The sequence below is a fragment of the Mustela erminea genome, chromosome 19 (assembly GCF_009829155.1).
Source record: "Mustela erminea isolate mMusErm1 chromosome 19, mMusErm1.Pri, whole genome shotgun sequence".
Classification (NCBI taxonomy): domain Eukaryota; kingdom Metazoa; phylum Chordata; class Mammalia; order Carnivora; family Mustelidae; genus Mustela; species Mustela erminea.
This window is the reverse complement of record NC_045632.1, coordinates 41,109,540-41,132,728: the sequence shown is the minus strand read 5'-3', so window position 1 is coordinate 41,132,728 and position 23,189 is coordinate 41,109,540. Positions and strand designations below refer to the sequence as shown.

At 40.0% G+C, this 23,189-nt stretch overlaps 1 long non-coding RNA gene across 1 annotated transcript; it reads right to left on the bottom strand.

The window, feature by feature from the left end:
* Positions 1-540: 540 nt before the first annotated feature.
* LOC116579916 lies at positions 541-21,234 on the bottom strand. The gene is made up of 3 exons (XR_004281456.1): positions 21,137-21,234; positions 1,108-1,299; positions 541-819 (listed from the first exon to the last, which is right to left on the bottom strand). It is a non-coding gene; the product is annotated as an uncharacterized LOC116579916 (long non-coding RNA).
* Between the last annotated feature and the right edge of the window lie 1,955 nt (positions 21,235-23,189).

The following is a 23,189-nucleotide window of genomic DNA, read 5'->3' as shown; positions in this document are numbered from 1 at the left end:
CACAAGAATGATAGATGGGCTTGCCATGGTGCCCACCCCCCATAAGCTGGACCCCATACCCCCAGATACTATTTCTAGCATCTCACCTAAGAGGTTGGTTGGTTCTCTTTCAGGGAAGGGACTGGTGAAGCTTGTGTCCATCACCCCGGTGCCCAGTACAGGGTTTAATGGAAACTAAGTACTCAAGACAAAGGACATGACTAGAGGAGGAGAGAGTAAGGAGAGGCATAAGGTCTCTAACCGTCACTATGAAAGTTACAGTAATTGGTTGAAAGCAGTGAGGCAAACAGGTTTTCTTTCTTTCTTTTTTTTATTTAAGATTTTATTTATTTATTTGACAGAGAAATCACAAGTAGGCAGAAAGGCAGGCAGAAAGAGAGGAGGAAGCAGGCTCCCTGCTGAGCAGAGACTCCAATGTGGGGCTCGATCCCAGGACCTTGAGATCATGACCCAAGCTGAAGGCAGAGGCTTTAACCAACTGAGCCACCCAGGCGCCCCTCTTTTTTTTTTTTTTTAAATTTTTTAATTATATATTGTTGGTATGAATCGTAGCTTAACGATCTTCATCTTTAGTCTGCTTCTTAAACAGACTGATTAACATGATCAGTGCGAGTGTGTATGGGGGCTGTTTCCCTGGCCTCATGCCACCTGTTGAAAGTCCTTGTCTTTCCATCATGCAGCAGACAGAGGGACAGATCCTGGAGGAGGTTAGCCCCAGGTCGGCTGCGAAGGAATCTGGGCTCTGCTGTTCATATCCAAGAGGCTGTAGTTTGGGAGGAGCTGCTGGAGCTGTGGCTGGGGTCCCAGGGTACCTCAGACCTGGGGATGGATGATGGGTTTTGTCATATCTATGAATAATTAAAGAGCAACTTCCAGTTGTGAGGACTTGCTTTGAGGCTATCACAGTGTGTTAGTGGTCAAGTAGACCGTGTGTGTGTGTGTGTGTGTGTGTGTGTGTGTGTGTGTGCGTTTAAAAGGCAAGAGGGAAACCCACAGCCAAGAAAAAAAGTTGAGCACTACACACAGTCGTGTTCCATGCATGGTAGAGCACAAGGAACACCATTTACTGAAGATCTGCCTCCCCAGCCCATTTGTATAACACACTACCTTGTTTCTCCGGTCAGGCCAGTCTGGAATGACCTGGAGCATAGGGCGAACAGACAGGGGCTTGATGTGCTGTTCAAGGTCATACATTTTTGCAGCCATGGAGTCATTCAGCTGAGGGCTTCTTGGTGGGCACTAAGTGTGCACGCACATGGGCAGTAAGTCTCTCTCTGAGCCCCCAATTTTCATGTTTTTCTGTAAAATGCAACAAAAGGTGTTAGATTTGCCCACCTGATGGGGTTGTGATGGTCAAACTGGGCAATGCATGAACCAGAAACCACTCAGGGTTCAGAAATAGCGCCCAATTACAGAGAAAAGCTTCTGAATTATGCCCACTTGTCTTAGAATAGGATTTCAGGTGACCCAAAGAAGCAAAGTTAGACAAAACTCATAGGAATGAATAATCCCTACGGCTGTGATGTGCAGAGCCAAACATCAGCTAGCACCTACAGACCTTACATGTAGGATCACAGTAATAGACAAGTCCCTTTTTTAAAAGATTTTTATTTATTTATTTGACAGAGAGGGATCACAAGTAGGCAGAGAGGCAGGCAGAGAGAGAGGGGGAAGCAGGCTCCCTGCTGAGCAGAGAGCCCGATGCAGGGCTCGATCCCAAGACCCTGGGATCATGACCTGAGCCGAAGGCAGAGGCTTAACCCACTGAGCCACCCAGGCACCCCGAGAAGTCCCTTCTTGAGTATATTGGAGTTTGCACAAATAATTGTTGTTTATTTATTTGATAGAAAAAAGGATGATCTGTGGGGACTAGAGGCAGAGGGAAAAGGAGAAGCAGGCCCCCCGCTGAGCAGGAAGACAGATGCAGGGCTAGATCCCAGCACCCGGAGATCCTGACCTGAGCCAAACGCAGATGTATAACTAACTGAGCCAGCCAGACGCCCCCACATTTTTTTTTTTTTTGGTTTAGTCACTGATTACACAGGTAGGCAGGCAGATAGATAGACTAGGAGGGAGGCAGGTAAACAGATAGGGCTCGAGTGGAATTATTTCTCAACTTGCAGGCTTCCTTTTTATCAAAGAAAGGCTTATGTATTTTTAAAAAGACATTAGAAGAGCCTTGCGATCAGAGTTGAGGAGTTTGTAATAGAATTCCAGCTTGGACAATTATCTTGAAGCATCTGTCTATATGCCCAGACCCGCTTGTGCACACACGTGTGTGTGTGTGTGTGTGTGTGCGCGCTGTGAAATAAAGGAATTGGTTCTAATTTATGCTTATCCCATCTTCAACAGTCTCAGAGCCACTCATGACATGGGGTGCGGGGGATGGGAGGGTTAGCTGGGAAATTCTCGATGCCTACACCAGCATCGTGACGTGGCTAGGGGAGCAGACTTCATATATTTTAATCATGGCAAGAAAGCAACTTTTTGATAGAAAGGGTGAGTGCAAACATGTGGCAACTTCCTGCATGAGCGCAAAGGAAAAGCAGTTATATTAGGACTGTTTTTTTTTCCCCCTCTAGGATGACTTGCTTTGTGTGGCAATAGGAAGCTTTCAGGAAATTATCCTTTCTGGCACTGCTGCTGTTGAAGCCGCAGAGTGAGTCTGCATCCAGCAATTTCAAGGAAGTTTGTTTTCCAAGTTAATTAATGGGATGACTCTTGATATTTGACAATGAAAGATAATATGGGAATAGCACAAGGCAGTTTCCCCCTTTTACTTAAAGAATCTGGTCAACTCCTTCTCGTATTAGAGCAGCCATCAATATGTGAGACGAAGGGTGAACAGCCAGAGGGGTGGTGGCCCTCTCTGGGTCATCTTTTCCTATGCATTAAATAATCTAGACCAGTGCTTCTCAGATTTTAGTGTTCACTGGAATAATCTGAAGATCTTTTTTTATTTTTTTTTTTAAATATTTTATTTCTTTATTTATCCGAGAGAGAGTGTGAGCACAAGCAGGCGGAGTGGCAGGCAGAGGCTGAGAGAAGCAGACTCCCCGCTGAGCAGGGAGCCCGAAGCGGGACTTGATCCCAGGACCCTGGGATCATGACCTGAGCCGAAGGCAGAGGCTTAAGCCACTGAGCCACCCAGGCACCCCTGCAGATCTTTTTTAAATTGTAGAATATGAGCCAGTAGGTCCAGGATGAGTTCTGTGACCCTACATTTCTCACTACCCCTCAGGTAAAACCTACGATGCTGTTTATTCACGAATCTGTGCTCAGTTCTCCAAATGTCTGTGTCTACACTTTTATACTGACATGGGAGGAGGGAAAGGGGAGAAAAGAGAGAGAGACAGACAAAGGGAGAGGATGAAGCATGCCGCTGTAGGACGCTAGGGCTAGGCTGAGCTGTTCTCACCCATCAGCCAAGACCTTCTGTTCTTTGCATTAATTAAGATGGGGAGCTCTTAGGTGAACAGAGTTTTCAGCCGCAGCTGTGGTAAAATCAGAGGGAGGTCAGGGCACCCCAAGCACCTGCTGCATTAGGACACAGGAGCGTGAGATGGCACCCACAGTGCTAGACATGACTGGTAACTTCTGGATGCACCAGGAATCCAGAGGTATGACCCTGAAATAGACCCAGCTCCAGAAATCCAACCCATGAACAGATGCTCAGAAGTGGACACCGTAAAGCCAGGTACAGATGCTTCAACACATCCATGCTGATGACGGTTTTCAGAGCTGTGCCAGGTGTTGGTTTGGTGTCTGTACCCTTGTCACTGAGTCACCTGGACGTGCACTGGCTTTTGCCTGTGAGGCCAGCGTGGTCGGCCTGGGAGCTGGAGCTTAGGCATGGGAGGTGGTGCATTTTGCATTCTCAGGAATCCTCATGGAATTACATTGAAATAACCCTCATTCCTGGACACTGAGCTGTCTGGGTTCCCAGCATACTCCCAGCTTCATAGCTGCCTTGCTGTGTCATAGGCTGTTGAGGGAACACTCGGAATGCATCTTTTCTCATTACTCACTTATGAACAGCTGTTGATCAACAATAACCCTTTGGGGATCATAGAGAGTGAAAGGAAAGGAAGTAGGGTTACTGAAGTATTCTTTGACCCTGCAAACGTCAGTAACCAAGAAGGTCCCAATCAGGAAGGGGGATTCCCCCGACACGAGGTTGTGGGGCTCAGGCACTGCCAACTCCTTTATTGATATTAGGCCTCACAAAGCTGGGGCTCTGGCATTCCCCACAGTTGGGCAAGGCTATCTTGTTTATGGTCGTGCACCCATAGAGGCTTGGATGACTAAAGATCTCTAATGAGCCTAATAGAAGACAATGACATCTGTTATTTTCCTAGGGGGAAGTTAGGGGGAAAATGTGTGTAGGCTGGGGATCATTTATGCAGCTTTAACTAGGGTTTGGGATGGAAGAGAGCAGAAGGTAGAACATCAGTTAAGTCTAAGCATATGGGAATATTTCCCAATCATACATTGGACAGGATCTGTGCGGTTCAGACCAGGGTGGAAAAGAGTGTAGCGGCTCCCATAATGCAGGACAGGAGGGAACCAGCATTTATGGAGCACAGACCAGGAGCTAACCCCTTTTACTCGATGCATTGTTTTTCCTAATGTGATACAACAAACTCTATAAAGTCATTTTTAAAAAAAAAATTCTGTTTTATTATGAAGAAATGGATGTTCAGGAACCTTAAGACTTACTTATTCTTTCAAAGCTAGAAAGTGCTGGAACTTTCAAATCTAGACCTGGTTGAATACAAGGTCATTAATTTCCCACTTTGGGTAATTTCTAAAAATGCTGTCATTATAATATTAAGGCTGTGGATAAAAAAGACAAATCATTACATATAAAACTTAGCAAATATGTTTTCTCTGAGTATTAATTTTGGCCCTGTGCTTTCTAGAAGGGAAGTCCAGGAGGAAAGTGAGAAGTGAAAATCTTTTACAGAATTGAGGAAGCACATAAACTCCAAGACAAGGTGTTCAAAGTTTGTCTGGTATTATCATTGCCAGATTTAATGCATCTAATTCTTCCCCCCCACCACCAAATTAACAAAATTATATGGTCCCTTTATATACATATGGGCCCTCTTAGTCCAGCACTAATCCTCCTTCAAGGTCTACCTGAAACTCTTCCTCTTCTAGATAGCCTTCCTGGATTGCTTCGGATCTTAGAGCATCTCCCATTCATGAACCTCACAATTTCCCCCCCACTTTTATTGAGATATAACTATTATACCATACTGTGTATGTGTAGTGTGTATGACACAAGGATTTGACTTTCATATATTGTGAAATAATTACCCCAATAAGTTTAGTTAACATCTCTCACCTCATGCAGATACATTAAAAAAAGTTTCTTGCGAGGAGAACTTTCAGGATATACTCTTAGCAACTTGAAATGATAACCTAAGCGGTGTTAACTGTAGTAATCATGCTACAGGCTACTTCCCGTCTTATCAATGGTAGTTCGTACCTTTTAACTCCCTGCCTCCAATTCCCACTCCCCCTCCTGTCTGCTAACCACAAATCTGATCTCTTGTTCTACGAATTTTAAGATTCCATATGTGAGATCATATGGAGTTTTCTTTCTCTGACTTATTTCACTTGGCATAATCCTCGCGAGTTCCAGGCACATTATTGCAAATAGCAGGATTCCCTTACTTTTTAATGGTGAATAATGTACATATTTATCCACGCATCCATCAATGGACATTTAGAATTTTTTTCCATGTCTTGGCTATCATATAGCTGCAATGAGCGTGGGGGTGCAGATAGATTTTTGATAAAGTGTTTTTACTTCCTTTGGATACTGCTGGGTCATATAGTAGTTCTATTTTTAAGTTTTTGAAGAACCTTCATACTCAGGTCCATTGTGACTGTACTAATTTACATTCTCACCAACAGTGCAAAATTGTTCCCCTTTCTTTCTTTTTTTTTTTTAGATTTTATTTATTTGAGGCAGGCAGAGAGAGGGGGGAAGCAGGCTCCCTGCTCAGCAGAAAGCCCGATGCAGGGCTCGATCCCAGCACTTTGGGATCATGACCTGAGCCGAAGGCAGAGGCTTTAACCCACTGAGCCACCCAGGCACCTCTGTTGCCCTTTCTCCATGGCCTTGCCAGCATTGTTCTCTCGTCTTTTTGATGGTAACCATTCTAACAGGTGATATGTCCTTGTGTTTTAATGTACATTTCCCTAATGATTCCCTTGTGGGATTGAACACCTTTGTGTGTACAAAAGGTATGCCATCTAGATATTTTCTTAGGAAAAATGTATATTTAGGTCTTTCACCCATTTTTAAATTGGCTTGGGGTACTTTTTTAGTTGGTTGGTTGCTTTTGCTTTTTTGCTGGTGATTTGTAGGAGTTCTTTATATATTTTGGATATTAACTCCTTATCAGATATATAATTTATAAATACTCTTTCCCATTCTCTAAGTTATCTTTTCATATTGTTGATTGTTTTGCTGTGCAGAGCCTTTTGGTTTGATAAAGTCCAACTTGTTTATTTATAAACATCCAAGAAACTCATTGCTAAGACCCATCTCAAGGAGCTTTTTCCTTTTATCCTCCAGGAGTTTTATTGTTTCAGTCCTTACATTAAAATATTTAATCCATTATAAGTTATTTTTTGTAAGTAGTGGAAGAAAGAGGTCTAGTTTCTTTCTACAAGGAAATAGTCAACCATTTATTCAAATAACTGTCTTTTCTCTATTGAGTATTCCTGGCTAACTAGTCAGTAGTAGTTAACCATACATACATGGATTTATTTCTGGGCTTTCAGTTCTGTTCCATTGTTCTGTGTGTCTGTTTTTAGTCAAGTACCATACTGTTTTGATTATTTAAATTAATAATACAGCTTAAAATCAAAGTGTGGTACCTCCCACTTCATTCTTTTTCAGGATTACTTTGACTATTCATTGTCCTTTGTGGTTCCATATATTTTAGGACTGTTTTTCCTACTTCTGTATAAGAGGCCATTAGAATACTGGGTAGTAAGGACATTTTAACAATATAAATTCTCCAATCCATGAACGCACAATATGTTTTCTTTTTGTGTTGTCTTCAATTTCTTCCATTCATGTCTTGTAGTTTTCAGTGTAGAGATCTTTCACTTCCATAGTATTTTATTTTTTTGATGTGATTATAATAGAATATTTCCTTTATTTTTTAGATAGATGTTAGTATATAGAAACACTACTGATTTTTATATGTTAATTTTGTATGCTGCAAACTTAACTGAATTCCTTGATTGGATCTAATAGTATTTAGATGATGTCTTTAGGATTTTTTATAGACATATGTATAAACAATGTGTTCTGCGATTTTACCTCTTCATTTCCAATGTTAGTGCCTTTAATTTCTTCCATGTGCCTGACAGTGGTGGAAGTCCTAACCAGAGCAGTGTTTAACAGGGATGGTGAGAGTGAACACCTTGTCTGACTCCTGATCCTTGAGGAACAATTTTTAACCTTTCATGACTGAGTATGATGTTACCTGTGGGCTAGTCATATATGGACTTCATTATGTTTCATTACATTCCTTCTATACCTAATTTGTCAGAGTTTTTAATCATGAAACAATATTGTATTCTGTCAAATGCTTTTTCTGCCTCTGTGAAGGGGATATGATTTTTATGTTTCATTGTGTTAATGTTGTATATCACAATCACTTATGTGCATATGTTGAACCATCCTTGCCACCCAGAGACATATCCCACTTGATCATGGTAAAGGCTCTTCTTATGTAGTATTGAATTCACTTTACTAGTATTTTATTGAGAATTTTCCATCTCCTTCATAAGGGATATTGGCCTGAAGTTTTCCTGTAGTACTTTTACTATCTTTGATATGTAAAAGGAGTTTGGGAGGGTTCCCTCCTCTTTAAATTTTTTTGAAAAGTTAGACATTTGGCATTAATTTTTTTTAAACTTAAGAAGAGTTAACATACAGTATTAGTTTTGGGTGTATGACATAGCAGTTTTACATTTATGTATGTTATAAAATGATCACCTCATTAAGTCTGGCTACCATCTGTCCATATACAAAGTAATTTGATTGTTATTATCTTCCCTAGGCTGTGCTTTACATTTCTATGACTTATTTTTAACTGGAAGTCTGTACCTCTTGATTCTCTTTACATATATTGCTCCTCCCTCTTGACCTCCCCACTGGCAACCACCAGCTTATTCTTCAGATTTATGAGTTTGTTTCTGTTTTGTTCATTTTTATTTCATTTCTTAGATAGAAGATATAAGTGAAATTATATGGTATTTGTTTTTTGTTATCTGACTTATTTTTCTTAGCCTAATACCTCTAGGTCCATCCATGGTGTTGCAAATGACAAAATTTTATTTTTTGTGGCTGAGTAATATTCCATTGTGCACATGTATATATCCCATCTTTATTCACTCATCAGTGGACACTTAGGTTGCTGCCAGATCTTGGCTATTGTACATAATGCTGTAAGGAACACAGAGGTGTATATATCTTCTCAAATTAATGTTTTAATATTCTTTGAACAAAAACCCAGAAGTGGAATTGCTAGAACTGAAAATATTTATATTTTTAATTTTGTGAGGAATCTTCATGCTGAGTTCCACAGTGGCTGCACCAGTTTACATTCCCACCAACTGCATGAAGGTTCCCTTTTCTCCACATCCTCACTAAAACTTATTTCTTGTCTTTTTGATACTAGCTATTCTGACTGGTGTCAAATGACATCTCAGTGTGGTTTTGATGAAAAATTCCCCACTGATTAGTAATGTTCAGCATCTATTCAAGGGGCTGTCTGCATGTATTTGCTGGAAAAATGCCTATTCGGGTCATCCACCCATTTTTTTTTTTTTAAAGATTTTATTTACTTGATAGAGACCACAAGTAGGCAGAGAGGCAGGCAGAGAGAGAGAGAGAGAGAGAGAGAGAGGAAGAAGGCTCCCTGCCAAGCAGAGAGCCCAATGCGGGGCTCGATCCCAGGACCCTGGGATTATGACCCGAGCCAAAGGCAGAGGCTTTAACCCACTGAGCCACCCAGGTACCCCCTCCACCCACTTTTTAATTGGATTGCTTTTTGTGTGTGTTGAGTTGTATACGTTCTCGATATATCTGGGATATTAACTTCTTACTGGATGTATCATTTGCAAATACCTTCTCCGGTTCAGTAAGTGGCTTGTTTGTTTTATGAGTGATCTCCTTAAATGTGCAAAAGACGTTTAGTTTAATGCGGTTCCATTTGTTTGTTTCGCTTTTGTTGCCCTTGCCGGAGGAGAAGGGTCCAAACCATAATGTTAAGGTGGATGTCCATGAGTTTATTGTCCATGTTTTCTTATAGGAATGGAATGGTTTCAGGCATTAAATTTAGGTCTTTAATCCATTGGGGTTTTTGGGGTGTATGGTGTAAGAAAGTGGTCCAGTTTCATTTGTTTACATGTTGCTGTCCAGTTTTCCCAGCAGCATTTATTGATAAAACTGTCTTTTCCCCATTGTGTACTTCTACACCTTTGTCATAGATTAACTAACTATATAAATATGGGTTTATTTCAGGCTCTGTATTTTTTCCATTCATCTATGTATCTGTTTTTATGCAAGTGCTATACTGTTTTGATTACTGTATATTTGTAGTATAGTTTGAAATCAGGGATCATAATATTTCCAAATTTGTTTTTAAGATAGATTTTGGTAGTATGGACATTTTAATAGTATAAATTCTTCTATTATTGAGCACTGTATATCATTCCATCCATTTGTATCATCTTCAATTTCTTTAACCAGTGTCTTAGAGGTTTCAGACTATAAGTCTTTCATCATCTTATTGGCAGCCTATATATGTATCTCTTTATTTTGAAATTGACTCAGTACCCTCTAACTTTTAATTGGAACATATAGTCCATTTTTTCTTTAATTTCTTTGCAGTGTTCCAGAATTCATTGTTTATGCACAACACCCAGTGCTCCATGCAATACTTGCCCTCTGTAACATCCACCACCAGGCTCACCCAACATCCCCCACCAAAACCCTCAGTTTGTCTTTCAGAGTCCATAGTCTCTCATGGTTTGTCTCCCCATCCAATTTCCCCCGACTCACTTGTTCTCTCCATCTCCCCATGTCCTCCATGTTATTTCTTATGCTCCACAAGTAAGCGAAACCATATGATAATTGACTCTCTGCTTGACTTATTTCACTTAGCATAATCTCCTCCAGTCTCGTCTAGGTTGATACAAAAGTTGGGTATTCATCCTTTCTGATGGAGGCATAATACTCCATAGTATATATGGACCACATCTTCCTTATCCATTCCTCCGTTGAAGGGCATCTTGGTTCTTTCCACAGTTTGGCGACTGTGGCCATTGCTGCTATGAACATTGGTGTACAGATGGCCCTTCTTTTCCCCACATCTGTATCTTTGGGGTAAATACCCAGTAGTGCAATTGCAGCGTAGTAGGGAAGCTCTATTTTTAATTTCTTAAGGAATCTCCACAATGTTTTCCAAAGTGGCACCAACTTGCATTCTCACCAACAGTATAAGAGGGTTCCCCTTTCTCCACATCCTCTCCAACACATGTTGTTTACTGCCTTGTTAATTTTGGCCATTCTAACTGATGTAAGGTGACATCTCAATGTGGTTTTGATTCGAATCTCCCTGATGGCTAATGACGATGAACACTTTTTCAAGTGTCTGTTAGCCATTTGTAAGTCTTCTTTATAGAAGTATCTGTTCATGTCTTCTGACCATTTTTTGATGTGATTATCTGTTTTTTGAGTGTTGAGTTTGAGGAGTTCTTTATAGATCTTGGATATCAGCCCTTTGTCTGTAGTGTCATTTGCAAATATCTTCTCCCATTCTGTGGGTTGCCTCTTTGTTTTCTTGACTGTTTCCTTTGCTGTGCAGAAGCTTTTGATCTTGATGAAGTCCCAAAAGTTCATTTTTGCATTTGTTTCCTTCGCCTTTGGAGACATGCCTTGAAAGAAGTTGCTGTGGCGAATGTCGAAGAGGTTCTCCTCTAGGCCTATGTTCTCCTCTAGGATTCTGATGGATTCCTGTCTGAAGTTGAGGTCTTTTATCCATTTTGAGTTTATCTTTGAGTATGGTATAAAAGAATGGTCGAGTTTCATTCTTCTACACATAGTTGTCCAATATTTCCAGCACCATTTATTGAAGAGACTGTCTTTCTTCTACTGTATATTTTTTCCTGCTTTGTCGAAGATTAGTTGACCATAAAGTTGAGGGTTCATATCTGGGCTCTCTACTCTGTTCCACTGGTCTGTGTGTCTGTTTCTGTGCTGGTACCATGCTATCTTGGTGATCACAGCTTTGTAGTAAAGCTGGAAATCAGGCAATGTGATGCCCCTAGTTTTGTTTTTCTTTTTCAACATTTCCTTAGCAATTCGGGGTCTCTTCTGGTTCCATACAAATTTTAGGATTGTTTGTTCCAGCTCTTTGAAAAATGCTGGTGGAATTTTGATTGGGATGGCATTGGAAGTATAGAGTGCTCTAGGCAGTATAGACATTTTAACAATGTTTATTCTTCCAATCCATGGGCATGGAATGGTTTTCCATCTTTTTGTGTCTTTTTCAATTTCTTTCATGAGTGTTCTGTAGTTCCTCGAGTACAGTTTCTTTACCTCATTCATTAGGTTTATTTCCAGGTGTCTTATAGTTCTTGGTGCTATAGTAAATGGAATCAATTCTCTAATTTCCCTTTCTGTATTTTCATTGTTAGTGTATAAGAAAGCAACTGATATATGTACATTGATTTTGTATCCTGCCATATTACTGATTTGCTGTATGAGTTCTAGTAGTTTGGGGATGGAGTCTTTTGGGTTTTCCATATAAAGTATCATGTCATCTGGGAAGAGAGAGAGTTTGACTTCTTCATTGCCAACATGAATACCTTATATTTCTCTTTGTTGTCTGATTGCTGTTGCTAGGACTTCTAATACTATGTTGAACAAGAGTGGTGAGAGTGGGCATCCTTGTCCTGTTCCTGATCATGAGGATGATATTCGCTGTGGGTTTTTCATAGTTAGATTTTATGAAGTTGAGGAATATTCCCTCTATCCCTATATTTTGAAGTATTTTAATCAGGAACGGATGCTGTATTTTGTCAAATGCTTTTTGTCCATCAGTTGAAAGGACCATGTGCTTCTTCTCTCTTCTTTTACTGATTTGTTCTATTACATTGATTGATTTGCGAATGTTGAACCACCCTTGCAACCCAGGGATAAATCCTGCCTGGTCATGGTTGGTGATCTTTTTAATGTGCTGTTGGATCCTATTTGCTAGGATCTTGTTGAGAATCTTAGCATCCATATTTATCAGGGGTGTTGGTCTGAAATTCTCCTTTTTGGTTGGGTCTTTGCCTGGTTTGGGGGCCAGGGTAATGCTGGCTTCATAAAAAGAGTCTGGAAGTTTTCCTTTTGCTTCAGTTTTTTGAAACAGCTTTAGGAGAATAGGTATTATTTCTTCTTTGAAAGTTTGGTAGAATTCCCCAGGGAATCCATCAGGTCCTGGGCTCTTGTTTTTTTGGGAGGTTTTTGATCACTGCTTCAATCTCATTGCTAGATATTAGTCTATTCAGGTTGTTAGTTTCTTCCTGATTTAGTTTTGGAAGTTTATAGTTTTCCAGGAATGCATCCATTTCATCTAGGTTGCTTAAGTTATTGGCATATAATTGCTGATAATAATTTCTGATGATTGTTTCTATTTCCTTGGTGTTAGTTGTGATTTCTTCCTTTTCTTTCATAATTTTATTAATTTGGGTTTTCTCTCTTTTCTTTTGGATTAGTTTGGCCAATAGTTTATTGATCTTATTGATTCTTTCAAAAAACCAGCTTCTAGCTTCATTGAAGCGTTGTACTGTATCTCTAGTTCCTATCTTATTGATCTCTGCTCTAATCTTGATTATTTCCCTTCTTGTGTGTGGAGTAGGCTTAATTTGTTGTTTATCCTACAGTTCTTTAAGGTATAAAGACAGCTGGTGTATTCTGGATTTTTCAGGGAGGCTTGGATGGCTATGTATTTCCCCCTTAGGACCGCCTTTGCTGTATCCCATAGGTTTTGGACCAAAGTGTCTTCATTCTCATTGGTTTCCATGAATTGTTCAAGTTTTTCTTCAATTTCCTGGTTGACCCAAGCATTCTTAAGCAAGGTGGTCTTTAGCTTCCGGGTGTTTGAATTTCTTCTGAACCTTTTCTTGTGGTTGAGCTCCAGTTTCAAAGCCTAGTGATCCCTAGTGCAGGGAATAATTTCAGTCTTTTGGTATTGGTTGAGCCCTGATTTGTGATCCAATATGTAGTCTATTCTGGAGAAGGTCCCATGTGAACTCGAGAAGAATGCATATTCTGTTGTTTTAGGGTGGAATGATCTGTATATATCTATGAGGTCCACCTGGTCCAATGTGTCATTCAGTGCTCTTGTTTCTTTATTGATTTTCTGCTTGGATGATCTGTTACTGAGAGTGGCATGTTAAGATACCCTACTAATAATGTAATTGTATCAATATGACTCTTTATCTTGATTAACAGTTGTCTTATGTAGTTGGCTGCTCCCGTATTGGGGGCATATTTACAATTGTTAGATCTTCTTGGTGGATAGACCATTTGAAAATGATGTAGTGTCCTTCTGTATGTCTGACTATAGTCTTTAGTTTAAAATCTAATTTATCTGATATGAGAATAACTACCCCAGCCTTCTTTTGAGGCCCGTTGGCATGAAAGATATTTCTCCATTCCTTCACTTTCAGTCTGGATGTATCCTTAGGTTCAAAATGGGTCTCTTGTGGACCACATATGGATGGGTCCTGCCCTTTTATCTAGTCTGCAACCCTGTGCCGTTTTATGTGCGCATTTAGGCCGTTGACGTTGAGAGTGATTATTGAGGGATACGTTTTTATTGATAACATGTTATCCGTGAAATCTTTGTTTCTATAGACTGTCTCCATAAATCTCTGTTCAATGATATTCTTGGGTTTTTTCCTCTTTTATAGAAACCCCCTTCATACTTCTTGTAGTCTCGGCTTGGTGGTCACATATTCTTTTAAACCTTGCCGGTCTTGGAAGCTCTTTCTCTCTCCATCCATTTTGAATGTCAGTCTTGCTGGATAAAGTATTCTTGGCTGCATATTCTTTTCTTTTCTTTTTTTTTTTTTAATTTTGTTTTTTTAATTGACAGATCACAGAGAGATCTGTCAGAGATCTGGCAGGCAGAGGGGCAGGCAGAGAGAGAGGGGGAAGCAGGCTCTCTCCTGAGCAGAGAACCCGATGTGGGGCTCAATCCCAGGATCCTGAGATCACGACCTAAGCTGAAGGCAGAGGGTTAACCCACTGAGCCACCCAGGTGCCCCATGCATGTTCTTTTCATTTAGTGCCCTGAATACATCTTGACAACCCTTTTTTGGCTTGCCAGGTTTCTGTGGACAGGTCTGATGTTATTCTGATGGGTCTTTATCTGTGCATAAGGAATCTCTTTCCCCTAGCTGTTTTCAAGAGCTCCTGTCTAAAATTATGATTGAGCAGTTTCACAATCAGGTGTCTCGAGGTGTTCCTAGATTCTATGATCTTGGGGGGAAACCCTTCTGCCTCTAGGACACGAATGGTGGTTCCATTCACCCGATTGGGAAAATTTTCATGAAGAATTTGTTCAACTATATCCTCTAGTCTTTCTTTCTCCTCCCCCTTGGGGATTCCAATAATTCTGATGTTGGAACGTTTCATGGCATCATTTATTTCCCTAATTCTGTTTTCATGGCCTTTAAGCTGTGTGTTCCAGGCCTCCTCCTGATCCTTTTCCTCTATCAGTTTGTCCTCTAGATCACTAATTTTATCTTCTGCCTCAGTTACCCTAGCTGTTAGAGAATTTAGATTAGATTGGAACTCATTGATAGCATTGTTAACATCTTCCCTGGTAGCTTTCACTAGTCCATTATGTTTTAAGCAATTATTGATAGGTATGGAATTACTGCCATTTTGTATATCATTTTCTGGTTGTTTTGGTAATTCTCTGCTCCTCTCTTTTGTGATTTGATAAATTTTAGTGTTACACAGGGATTTTGGTGCATCACTTTCAGGTGTTTGATTCATGTTTACCATCAGGTTCATATATAACACCCTATGTATGTATCAGTCTATTTTCAGTTAATGGTATTTAAAATACAGTCTAAAAGCACTATATTTTTATAGTGCTTATTCCCATGTTCTATATTTTTGATATCCTACTTTATATTTTTGTGTATCCCTTAATTATTACAAATATAGTTGATTTTACTACTTTTGTCTTTTAACCTGCATACTTGCTTGACAAATGGCTGATGTACTTGCCTTAATTGTAGGTTTGCTTTTACCGGTGATTTTTTTCTTTCATAATTTCCTTCTACTTGTGGCCTTTTCTTTTGAACATGAAAGAAATGTTAAAGGGACTTCTTTTAAGGCTGGATTAGTAAGGATTAACTTATTCAGCTTTTCTTCATTTTGGAAACATCTTTTTCCTTCAGTTCTGAAGGATAACCTTGCCGGGTAGAATATTCTTGGTTGTAGGATATTTCTTGTCAGTACTTAGAATCTGTTGTGCCACTCCCTTTTGGCCTACAGATTTCTGCTGATAAATCTGCTGACAGTCTTGGGAGGTTCCCAGGAAAAATCTGAATATTTGCTTTCTTCTTGCTGATTTTAAGATTCTCTTTTTGTTTTCAAATTTTGACCTTTTAATTATATGTCTTGATATGGACCTCTTTGGGGCTCTCTGTGCTTTCTGGACCTGAAGGTCCATTTCCTTTTCTAGAATAGAGAAATTTTCAGCTATTATTTCTTCAAATAAATTTTCTTCCCCTTTCTTGGTCTCTTCTGCTTCCAATACTCCTATAATATGAATATTAGTATGCTCAATGTTGTCCCAGAAGTCCCTTAGACTATCCTTATTACATTAAATTTCTTAGAGCCTGAGTGATTTCCACTACCATCTTCCAAATAGCTGGTTCATTCTTATGCATCCTCTTATCTGATTTCTTTGAGCAAATTTTTCATTTTGTTTATTGTATTCTTCAGCTCCGATTGGTTTTTCTATTTTCTATTTCTTTTGCAAAGTTGTGTGTTTATCCATTGTCCTCCTGAGTTTGGTGAGCATCTTTATGACCATTACTTTGAACTTTTTATCAGGTAGACTGCATATGTCCATTTCATTTAGTCCTTTTTATGAGATTTGTGTCTTTTCTTTGGAACACATTCCCCTCTCTCCTCAGTTTGCCTGGTTCTCTTTGTTTCTTTGTATTAGATCAGCTATATCTCCCAGTCTTAGAAGAGTGGCTTTAGGTAAATGGTGTCCTATGGGGTAAAGAAGTGCAATCCCCTCCCCTCAGCCATCAGAACTAGGCATTCCAGGGCTGGTCCTTATATGCTAGGCTATAACTACTACAGGCACATGGATGGACAGGGCTGGATGCTGGTGTGGTTGAGTGTGGGGACACCAATTCTAGCTAAGGTCACTCAGTAGAAGTGGTGGACAGGAGTGGCTTTGGAGAGATAACCTGCCAGAGAGGGCAGACTGAATGGTGCTAGAAAAGTAGATGGAAAATGTCAGAGATAGCATTCACCAGTGCTGGGCTAGCTAAGAGAGGGAAGTAAGAAAAATAGCACCCTCCACTGCTTCTATTCCTGGAGAAATTTCCCTCACATAAGGCTCAGGTTCTTTTCAAATTGCTGCCTGTGTGCTGGGTCTCAGAGTGAGTGACTTTATGCACAGACCCTTTAAAATGGAAATCTGACTTCCTATAGCTCTCTGGCTCTCCCAGAATTAAGTTTCACTGATTTTCTAATCCAGACATTATTTGGTTTATCTCACGGTAGGGCTTTCCAATATAAGTCTCGAATGCCTTGCTCCTCAGGAAGGGTCTCTGTTTTTGTGGTATCCCTCCTACTCATGGGCTGCAGCACTAGGGGTGTGAAGTCCTGCTTAGACTGCATCTCTGCCAACTACCTCTTATAATGTGGCTTTTTCTTTATGCATTTAGTTGTGAAGAGCTTCTCTGCTAGCTTTCAGATAATTCTCAAAGAGAACTGTTCTGTATGTAGTTGTTCTTTGGCGTGTCCAATTGAGCAAGTGAGATGAGGATAACACTTTATCTTGATCCCAGCTCTTATAATCCTTTAGATGTTAGGTCAAAATTTATTAGTAAAGCCATCTGGTCCTAGGCATCCTTTTTGTTGGGAGATTTTTGGTTGCTAATTCAATCCCTTTAATAATAACTGGTCTGTTCTTCTTTTCTGTGTTTTGCCTGATTCAGTCTTGGTAGGTTATGTTCCTAATAATTTGTTTCTTCTAGACTGTCCAGTGTGCTGGCATAGAGCTGCTCATGAATAGCCTCTTATGATCCTTAGTGCAGTCTTTTTTCATTCATAATTACTTTGGGTCCTTTTTTCCTTCATCTAGCTGAAGTCTGTGAATCTTGTGTACCTTTTCAAAGAACCAACTCTTAGTTTTGCTAATCTTTTCCATGGTTTTCCTGTTTCCTAATTCCTTTATTTCTGCTTTCATCTTTTTTTCCCTTCTGCTAACTATGGGCTTAGTTTATTTTTTCTAATTCCTCGAGTCATAGAATTATCTAGTTTATTTGATATCTTTATTAATGTGGTTATTTACTGTTAGAAACTTTTTAGGGGATGCAACAAAATAAGTTCTAAGTTTTGGTATGTTGTGCTTCTTGTATTCTTTGATCCATTGGTGGCTCAAAGGAGAAATATTATTAAACATATGAATACATGGAAACTGTCTAGCTCTCCTATCAAATGTGCACACTATTTTGATCAGAGAGGTACTGAGCATAATTTCTATCTTCTTGGAATTAGTAGGACTTATTTTATTGCCCAATATATAATCTATCTTATAAGATGTTCTGTGTTTACTGGAGAAGAATGTGTATTCCACTTTTGTCAGAGGGAATGCTCTGTGTATGTCTGTTGGTCCATTTGGCTATAGTGTTCAGATTGACTCTTATTTATTCTCTGGATGAGCTAACCATTAATGAGAGTAAGATATTAACCATTTTTCTATTGCCTTTCATTCTTTCAGTTCTGCTTTTGCTTTATATATTAAAGTGTTCCAATGTAGGGTACATAAATATTACAATTTTGGTGCCTTCTGATAGGATTGATGCCTTTTTTATATAATGACCTTCTTTAAAGTAAAAATGGTAGAAGAGAAATTCTATTTTGTCTGATAGATTTATAGCTACCCCCTGCTTTTAAAAAAATTACCTTCTGCTTAACATATCTTTTTCCATCCTTTCACTCAGTCTGTGTGTTCTCAAAGCTACAGTGAATCTTTATAGGCAGAATACTGTTAAGTCTTGTTTTTTCTATTTAGCTTTTCTATGTCTTTTGTTTGGAGAAATTAATCCATTTACACTTAAATCATTAATAGATAAGGACTTAACTATTACCATTTTGTTAATAATGGTAACAAATAATAAAGGTAACACTGTTCCCTCCTTTGTATCCTACTCTCTCTTGTGTATTTGAGGCCTTTTGATATCAGTATGCTATGACTTGATTATCAATTCCTTTTTTATAATCACTATAGGTTTTTTCTTGGGGCTACTTTGAGGCTTACATGAGTTATCAGTGTATTCTAATTTTGACAGCACTATTTTATTTTATTATTTTCAGTTAGGAAGCATACAGAAGTCTCCTATATTTTACACTTGTACTTCTCCTCATGTGTGGATTATTGCTAGTACAATTTACATATTTTTATATTTCATTTACAAAATAACCCCAAAGATTTTTATTACATTTGTTTTTCAAATTTGAAACTATAGTTGTGAATTATACATCATCATTACCAAATACCAAGATATATCTTTGATCATATATTTACTCTTACCAGTGAGTTTTTTTTTTAATTAATTTTTTTTTTAAAGACTTTACTTATTTATTTGACACAGAAAGAGAGATCACAAGCAGGGAGAGAAGCAGGCAGAGAGAGAGGGGAAAGCAGACTCCTGGCCGAGAGTCTGATGCGGGACTCGATCCCAGGACCCCGAGATCATGACCTGAGCCGAAGGCAGAGGCTCAACCCACTGAGCCACCCAGGTGCCCTTACCAGTGAGTTTTATACTGCTACTATTTTTATGATGTAAACTAGCATCTTTTTTCTTCACTGAAGATTTCCCTTTACCAGTAATCCTATAAGGGCTGTCCAGGCATGGTGAACTCTCTCACCTTTTGTTTGTTTAGAAATTTCTCTATTTTTGAATAATTGCTTTGCTGGGTATAGAATTCTTGGTTGAGACATTCAAAATACTGAAAGGAAGAAACTTATTCTCTTAGCCTGAAATTTTCTGCTGAGAAATATACATATAGTCTTACAGGGTTCCCTTTATGTAATTTTTTCTCTTGCTGCTTCCAAAATTCTTTCTTGGTCTTTTACTTTTGGCAATTTAATTAGAATGTGGCCTGGTGTAGCACTATTGGGGTTCAACCTGTGAGAGATCCTTTTTCAGCCACAAGGATCTGGATGTCCATTTCTCTCCCCAAGTTTGGCAATTTTTCAGTGATTATTTCTTTAAACTTTCTCTCCAGGGATTTCCATAATGTGGCTATTTTTTCTTTTAACTGTGCCCTATTAGCCTTGTATACTTTTTAAACTTTTTCATTCTTTTTTTTTCTTCTGCCTGGATCATTTATTTGGCATTCTCAAGTCTGCTGTTGAAGCACTCTATTGAATTCTTCAGTTCATTCAATGTATTTTTTACTTCTAGGATTTCTGTTTAATTTTTTATGGTTTTAATTTGTTGAACTTGTTTTGTTCATGCATTGTTTTCCTAATTTTGTTTAGTTGCCTTCTTCTGTGTTCTTGTAGTTCATTAAACTTCTTTAAGAGAATTCTGAAATTTTTGACAGTCCATAGCTCTTCCATTTCTTTTGTGTCATTTATTGGAGCTTTATTATTTCCCCCTGGTGCTATCATATAAACATTTTTTTGTGATCCTTATGTTGGTATCTGTACATTTGAGTAAATAGTCTCCTCTTCCAGACTTTACCAGATCACTAGACTTGATACTCTACATGTATCAGTTTGTTACATCCTTGAGCAAGGGGCAGTTTCTTAGTTTTTCTTCTTAGTGGGTCCCTGCACAAGCCACAAGCTGGAAAGTTTCTTGTTTTGAAGTCCAATGAAGCAGAACTATGTACCAAGCTCTGTACTCATGTGCTGCTGTAATTGGAGTTGCAAGATCAACAACAGATTCCGAGGAGTTCTGGTTAGGGTTCTTGGTACTGTCAGTCTGGAGGCTACATTCATCTTGGGCTGGTCTATATATTCCCTTGCCTGGTCAGGCAGCAGACAAGGCTTCAGGGTCAATAGATCTTTTTTGGGGGGAGTGAAATCAGACAGATCTGCATACTCAGGTGCCTGGACAGATGGCCATAGTCTTGGCTCCACAAAGATAAAGCTGCTGGTCACGTCATCTGTTCAAGTACCATTGTAATCAGGGTTGCATTAGCTTCCCTGCAAGGGGAGAGGCAGGGAGCCAGAGAACATGTCCCAAGGCTGCTTAGCTCCTGTTTAAGAGTCTTAATAGATAGACCAGTGCATCAAACTGTGGCCAGATGAGATCACTGTTTGGTCTGGGCTCTCTGAGTGCTGCTATGCCAAGACATAATCCAGGTATCAGAACAGGCTTACCGGTTGGGCAGGGCCAGGAACTACACTCACAGTATTGGTCTAGGCTATGAATTAGCTGCCAGGCTGGGGCAAGGAGACCAGCCTGATGGTGCAGCAAGGCCTTCATCTGAGGTCCCAAATCAGGCTGCCCTGTACCCTCCCTCATCCTCTGGTCAAACTGTACCTAGGGGAAGGCGGTTCTTTGGGACATCTACCTGGGCACTGCAGGTAGGAACTCAGTTGTCCGAGATAGGAATGCAGGTTGTTACAAGCCCTGCAGATTCCCCCATGATCTCCTTGAGGTAAGACCGAAGTGGAAACTCCCCCAAAGTGACCCACAATGCTGGGGGAGCTCAATGTCCATCATGAGCTCTTTTGTCACACTCGTGGGCTATAGGCTTAGGGAGACCTCCCAGTGTGGCACTCGGCAAGCCTGGAGTGGGGTGAGCTGTAACTGCTTCTCTTACCTTCTTTCTCTGTGGTTATGGTGCAGAGGAGCTTCAGCCTCACCTTCACATTCTAGAATGTGTTCAGTTCTTGGGCAGGGGCGCAAAGTCAGGATCTACCACTGTCACCTTCCTGGTGATATCACTTCTAGCCCATAATAACCTCTGTAGCCATTTCTGCTCTTTACATCTTCATTATTTCTTCCTGCCATTTTCTATCCTGTGTGGCTGGGGGTTTCCCGGTGGCAATAAAATCTTCTCATCCTTCATGCCTCCTATTACAAGGTTCAGTAAAGATGGATGGTCCACCCGCCATTGTTGGAAAGTTCTGTTTTCTTTTTTCCTTGGAGACCTGGGCCAGTGAGTAAGTGTAACTTCATTAAGAACTTAATTCATGCTCTGTTCACACTGAAGTTTTCATCTTCCAAAGAATGCTATGGGGAAGCTTGAGGAGTGAACAGGCCATAAAAGGAAAGGTAATGTTCCAAAAATCATTTGGCAGGCTGGTTATGGACCTGAGAGATGAAGAAGAAAACCTTGATTCCTTGGTCTTGGAGTGTATTAAACCCACCTTGGGTCAGGGCACTTAAGGTTCTTTTTCCTTCTGCCTAGAACCCAGTTTCTTCTGTTCTGTGTTGTGCTTTTAAAACCTTCTTTCATCAGGTCTTGACTCACATATGAGTCCTTACCTTAGCATTTAATCTAGAATGGCATCTTTTAGTCATCCTAGATCTAATCACCCGGTATGTATTTTTTCCATAAAAACTTAAGTTACTCTGTAATACTTCTTTCCGTAATCAGTTTACTTACTTATTGTCTGAACCTCCTCTAGAATTTAAGTTCTAAGATGGCAAGGATTATCTCTTTGTTCACAGCAAAATGCCCTGTACTTCAAAAGATTCTTGGCAGAATAAATGAATTAGGGAAGAGGGTTAACTATGCTTTGGAGAGCAGGGTGTCAGAAACTGTGATCCACCCGCATTGTATCATTGTTAGAAATGCAAAGCCTTACCCTAGACCTTAGGAACCAGGAACTCTGGGGTGAGGCTCAGCAATGCATTTTAACAGGCTCTCCAGGTACTTGTGATGCGTGCTCAAACCTGAGAGCCACTGGTTGACCTTCAACATACATTTGAGCCACCTGGGATATGTCACTGGAATTCATCCTTGTTCAGGAGATGTGAGGTGAGGTCAGAGAGCCTACATTTCTAACAAATGCCACGTGGTGCTCATGCTGTCCACTAAGTACTACAAATCTCCACAGTCATCCAGGGAGTGTTTGAGAGAAAGAGAGAGAGTACACAGAGGGAGAGGGAAAAGCAGACTCCCCAAGGATCAGGAAGTCTGATGCAGGGCTTGATCTAAGAACCCTGGGATCATGACCTGAGCTGAAGGCAGAGGCTTAACTGACTGAGCCACCCAGGCGCCCTCTACAGAGCTTTAGCATGTACTGATGCTGGTCCCACCCTTCCACATCCTGATTTAATTGGTCTGGAGGACAGCTGGACTGGGTCTTTGTAAAAGCTCCTCTGGCAATTCTAATGTTCAGTCAAGGTCAAGAACTGCTTTCAAGGGCACATGCATCCTCAGAATGCCACTGCCTGTGTGGACAGGGGAGGCACTGCAAATCCTGATCAGAGAGCGTGCATACAACTTAGATACCATGAGACACAAGACCTGAGTATACTGTGAGAACACTCAGAAAATGAAAACTAGAGGGAGACCAACTCAAGGAGAAGATACAAGCAGTGGCAGAAACCAAACCCATCAACCTGCTTAGTGACCTAGATGCGCAAACACATCCCCTTGGTAGGAGGATTTGATTATGCGCAAAGCAGATCCAATGATACAATGATGATTTTGTCCTAAATTTCCTAGGGATGAAAAAAATGTTCCAGGGATTACATTAGCTGGCCAGGTTAATTAAAAATCACTCTAATAATTAGTTGTGTGTGTTTAGTTTCTTTGTTATTAGCTTAGATGCTTTTCATCGAAGGGACAAAAACTCCTAAATGAAACCTCTTCTGGCTTCTCTGTCCCTCCTCTGAACTTGAATGCATCATGCCTTTAGGAG